This window comes from Macadamia integrifolia, unplaced genomic scaffold, assembly GCF_013358625.1.
Source record: "Macadamia integrifolia cultivar HAES 741 unplaced genomic scaffold, SCU_Mint_v3 scaffold1649, whole genome shotgun sequence".
Classification (NCBI taxonomy): domain Eukaryota; kingdom Viridiplantae; phylum Streptophyta; class Magnoliopsida; order Proteales; family Proteaceae; genus Macadamia; species Macadamia integrifolia.
In genome coordinates this window covers 130,412-136,431 of record NW_024868291.1, presented here as the reverse complement: position 1 = coordinate 136,431, position 6,020 = coordinate 130,412, and the positions used below count along the sequence as shown (strand labels likewise).

Sequence of the window (6,020 nt, the reverse complement as noted above, 5' to 3'; positions counted from 1 at the left end):
CAGGTAAAACTTAGTCTTCTGCTGATCTGATGAACTTATGTTAGTGTGCGTATGCTGTGGTGGAATACTGTATCTGATGATCCTGGCAGGTTTGGATTAACCGGTGTTAACTCGGTCACCACTCCGGTTCAATGTGAACGGGGTGTGACATGATGTCTATTACATTATTAATCAAGCATGAAAATCACACTGTGGCAATAAGAAAAAGGCTTTCAGACAAGATTTGCATACTCTTTCCACAACCCTTGCTCAATATTTTGAAAATCACAATCGTTTTTAAGAATTGATCTTCAAAATCATTACCCAAATGAATTTTGACGATGATATTGAATATGAGAAAATAAACAATTTTCTCAGGTTCTTTGAATTTCTTACTGATTTTCATGATAAACCTATTTTTCATAAAATCAGATGAATTTGTCTTTATGAAAAGGCGAGTCATGTACTACCTAAGGAATGCTTCAAATTTATCAAAAGAAAAATTATCGAATAATTGGCTGAATAATATCTTCGATATAAAGTTGTGTTAACTTTATGTTTAATTGTCTTAGCTGCTTATCAGATGAATTTATCTTTATGAAAAGGCGAGGCATGTACTACCCAAGAAATGCTTCAAATTTATCAAAAGAAAAATTGTCGAATAATTGGCTGAATAATATCTTCGATATAAAGTTGTGTTAACTTTATGTTTAATTGTCTTAGCTGCTTTAGCTTTGAGGCAGTTGTCAATAATACTTTATGAGCTTTGTACTCTAAAGTAACCAAAGGTCTTGTGACACCATGGACATAGATTGGTTTTTTCATCTTTTCACAATAGTATTCAGGGATTGTCTTCCATTGACAAACAACATGTGTTGCTCCTATGTCAATAAGGGACGTCAAGGCTATATTCTTCAAATTGTGGGAATTTAAAGATACCTTTTATATAAATATGTTTATTTCCTTGATTTAATGACAGTATGATTTCTTCTTTTTCTCCTTTGTTGTCTTCCAACTCATATTTATGATAAGAAAGCAACCCAAGATAAGATTGCCAATTATCCTAATGCAAGTCTGGTATATGGAATCAATGAATTGGATAAGGATATATACCAGTCATTATAATCATTTCCTTACCTTGTATGAGAGATCTCATCCTTTGATTACTCTCATCAACTATAAATAAGCATTGTAACGTTGGAGATAATTCATAGTGGATTCACAAGAATATTGAGGACGTAGGTTGGATTTATTTTCCAGCTGAACCTCATTAAGTGCTGGTGTTCATCTCTCTTTCCTTCTCCCTTCTTCCTTCAACAATCATACTTTTACAGGTAATTCCTTTAGTTCTTTCTCTTAGCAGAGACAGAGACAAAGCATGAGCATGGACATGGAGGAAGAACATCCCAAAAGCAGAGGGAAGCCTATTCGATGTAGAGGTACTTGATAATTTATATGCAATGCTTTCCAAAATTTAACTTAGTCCCATCTTGATTTGGCCTTTAACTAAATGATATAATCCACAATTGCAGCCGTAGTATGTAGGAAAGCAGGGGAGCCTTTATAGATAGAGGAGGTGGAGGTTGCTCCGCCAAAAGCTTGGGAAGTTCGGATTAAGATCATTTGCACATCACTTTGTCACACCGACGTAACTTTTTGGAAGTTGGAAGTAAGCCCAAATCATGGATTCTTGTTTCCAATATCAGATCAATTAATTTTTACTGTTAAGTTTGTTTCAAATTCTTGACCCATTTTGAAGATTGACCTACTCCAACATACTTTGGTGGCAACCCGAATGGAAAGTTTTCTGAGATCTGTGATAGAAACAAATGGGTTGGGCCGATGGTTCGACCAGATCGATTGAGACCCGATGGGTCGACCCGTGACTTGGAGTATAGAATGTACTGTTGTCTTGTTAAGAAAGTCATTGTATTTTGGGGGGGTTTTTCAAGCTAGATTTCAAGATGAGTTTTCTCGCCGCTGCTTGGGTGTAATCTCTCTCTGCATAGTGAAACATCCTCTTTTTCACCCAAGGACGTAGAACACCACACTGGTGTGTGAACCTTGTTAAATCCCTGTATCATGCGGATCTATTGTCTTTTTATTTTTGTATTTCTTGGTGTTTCATGTAACATTTACTTTTCTAAACTTTCTATTGTTTGTTTCTTTACAGGGTCCACCTGCAATTTTTCCAACAATATTTGGACATGAAGCTGTCGGGTAAACTCAATAACTCATCCCCATTCCCCAAAGGGAAAAAAAAAAAACCCAAATTTATTTTTTGATTCTAACGGTCTCTTAACCTGTGGATGTTGAAGGGTTGTGGAGAGTGTTGGAGAAAATGTAGAGGAAGTGAAGGAAGGAGACACTGTGATTCCAATGCTCTTAACTGATTGCCAGGATTGCAGAGACTGCAACTCAAAGAAGAGTAACAAATGCTCCAAATTTCCTTTCATGGTCTCCCCATCGTTGCCCAGAGATGGCACGACCCGATTCACAGGTTCAAAAGGAGAGGTGGTTAACCATTTTATGTATATCTCCAGTTTTAGTGAGTACACTGTGGTGGACATTGCCAATGTAACCAAGATAGACCCTTCCATTCCTCCTAACAGGGCATGCCTACTTGGTTGTGGGATTTCAACTGGTAAACAAAGATCAAACCCAAAATTCTCTTGAACCCATCAAGAATTTCATCTTCTTCTTCTGCTTCTTTCCCTGTAGGCCATGAGAGTTCAGATTGAGAAATTAAAATATGGAAAAATCTCATTGCAGGGGTTGGAGCAGCTTGGAAAACTGCGAATGTGGAAGCAGGGACCAGTGTGGCTATATTTGGCTTAGGAGCTATTGGCTTAGCTGTAAGTATCATTATGGTGTTCAAAGAGAAACCCATTAGCTCACAAGGTGAGGCTTGAGCTGATACGTAATTAAGATTGTTTGTAATCTGGCGTTGACAGGTTGCAGAGGGAGCAAGAATCCGTGGAGCTACCAAAATTATTGGTGTGGATTTGAATCCAGACAAGTTTAAGATTGGTAAACGTTGACCCAAACGTCCCTGGCCCCCTTTTTAAATTGGTTCAAGAAAGTATGATAGTTGGCAAGAGAGAGAGAGACCCTGAGCTAACAAGTTAATGGATATTGTTGCATGCAGGAAAGAAATTTGGTGTCACAGATTTCATTAACCCATCAGACTGCGGGAACAAGCCTGTCCACGAGGTAATTCTATCTCAACTCATCATTTTAATTAGGTATTTATGGGAAAAAATTTACTGCTACTCTTATTCGTAGCCAAAGAAATGGAATAGTTCACTTTCTCTTTGATTTCACAAATATCCTCGTAGGTTTTAGTATTTTCTAAAATACCCATCAAAATTTCATTTCTTTAACTATACAAACCTGGATAACAAAAAAATTTCATCCGATATCTGGATCATACAATTTCTCTTTTTAATCAAAATTTTTTTTTTTTGCTAGACGGGCATCCAAGCTTTCGGCCTGACTAATCCTGCGGGCCCATATTGACCCCATAACCACATTGACCGGGTCATACTGGAGTTGAATGAGAACCATTCAACTTTTACTGAAACTAGTGAAGAGCACTAAACACCCTCGTGTGAGTGGCCCAATGTATGCTTAGTGGGAGTTGACTTTTTAATCAATCTAATTACCAATATTGTTTTATCAATTAAAGAGAGAGCAACAATTTTCTAGGTTCCCTCTCTAAGAGGGGTGGAAGAAAACATAGCATGGTGAGGTTATCCTTTCCATTGTAGTATAAGAATTCGGATCGGTTCACATATGAGAACAATCTTGTATGTTCTTGATCCGTGGATTTAGAATCTATTAAATGAAAAGAGAGAAAATAAATTTCAAATCCATGGACCAAGGATGTACAAGATTGTTTTTCGCACGTGACCTTGATCTAGTCTCGTTGTTTAGACCTTCAAGGTGTCCATGTCAGGAATTAACAACACAACAGAATAACAATTAGCAAAAAAAAAAAAAAAAAAAAAAAAAAACAAACACAGAGATCACTTACACCGAAACACATCGATATATTTGGTTCATCCAAGATATGTTATGCATATCTATGACCGAATAATAATTAGAGCTCCCGTTATTCTGATGAAGAAGATATAAAATCCTTCACTCACTTACTCGTTACGAGATAACCCCATATGTATCACATGTCACATGTAATACAATATATAACCCCATATGTATCACATTTCACATGTAATACAATATAAAAAAATCTTATCCCCGAAAATACAAAACTGCGCCCTATACAGATGACTCTAATAGAGATTAAGCTCTCTGGATTAAACTGAAATCAGGCTTTTGTGTTTGAAATTTGGGTTTTCTTCTTGGTGGCTTTGTGTTGCTCAGGTGATTGTAGAGATTACAGATGGGGGGGCTGACCACTGCGTCGAGTGTGTTGGTTCCACTTTGGCGGCTCATCAAGCATTTGCTAGCTGTCGGAAGGTCTCTCTCTCTCTCCCTCCCTCTGTAGTTCATATATGTCATCACCAGTTTTTTTTGGGATAAAGCATATATATAACCTTACATGGTACTTGTTTGTCATGGTTTGCAGGGTTGGGGGAAAACAATATTGATAGGTTCTGGGAAGCTTAGCTCACAATTAAGCTTGAGTATACAAGAGGTTCTTGTCAGTGGCAAAACCATCATGGGTTCTCTGGTAGGAGATATCAAACCCAAAACTGATATTCCACTTCTTGTAAAATCTTACTTGGACAAGGTAATTACCTTAATATGTTCTTCGATCAGTATAAACTTTTTCTCATAAAGGGAAGATGATAATTCACACTCTATTGTCGACAGGAGCTTCGATTGGATGAGTTCGTGACACATGAGGTGCAATTTGAGGATATTAATAAAGCTTTCGATTTACTCATCAGTGGAAAAAGCATTCGTTGTGTAATTTGGATGGACAAGGAAATCCCTCCTCCCATGTAATCAGAGATCAAACGATGGTTTCCCACATTTCAGGAACATAATATATAATAAGAGATATTTCATTGTTTCCATCCTTCTTAATCTTGAACCAATGTATCTTTGAAAATTGGAATCTAATAAATAAACATGTGTTGATTTCCATTGGATCTGAATGGATAAACTGTAGTTCCTAAAAATTTCACATTTGCATTTGATTGCTTTGAGCCATCCTTCAGCCGGAACAGGGCTTTACCAGAGCTATTCAACAAATAGGGTGGGTCTAGGCTTGAATTTTTAAGCCCGAGGCTGGGCCTGGTCCAGGTTGAGGCATCGGGCTGAGCCTAGCCTGACCGGGCTTGATCCTGTGCCTAGACATAATGGGGGATGAAATTATCACCCCCATCATTCATGAAATACATAAATCCCACCCTTGTTCATCCTTCTATTAATACATTAAAATATATTACATTACTACATGAACATATAAAATGTCATACTTTTAAATGTTTCCATTCACCATCAAACATGTCCCACTCTGCTATGCATGTTGGCAGGTTTGGAACCGCCCCTCCCATTTCCACTTTTGGCCCTTGCAATCTCCTAGTTTCTTTTGTTGTTTAGAGAGTTATCAAGGTAGGCTTCCCTGTTAGAAAATATGTACCCGATGTTGAGAATTACAAAGCCAATACTATTGACATGGATTACTGGATTGAAGTAGACAAACTGTTAAAGAAGACCCCGCACAAATGTTGAAGGCAAGGAACCAAACATTTTGAGTCGTATTAGAAGTAGAAACTCTCCTTAAGGTCTAAAATACCCCTACAGAGGTACAATTGGCCAATTGGGGATTCTTATGTTTTACCTCCAAGATAAAACAATCACTGATCTTTGTACACAGACTCTAATTCTTTTGGGAGGGACAAGCTAGGCTCACTAAGCATGGTTTTGAAGAATGATATTATGCTTTCGATAAAAAAAAAAAAAAAAGGAAAAACTTAACAGAGTAGTGAACCAAAAACTGTTACTGAGAATAATTTCTTAGAAACACATTAACATAGAGAGAGAGAGAACATATGTACAATCAGTGA

The 6,020-nt window shown here is 37.3% G+C and overlaps 1 pseudogene; it reads left to right on the top strand.

Annotated features, from left to right (window-relative positions):
• Positions 1-1,182: 1,182 nt before the first annotated feature.
• Positions 1,183-5,092, top strand: LOC122064447 (annotated as a pseudogene).
• Positions 5,093-6,020: the final 928 nt, after the last annotated feature.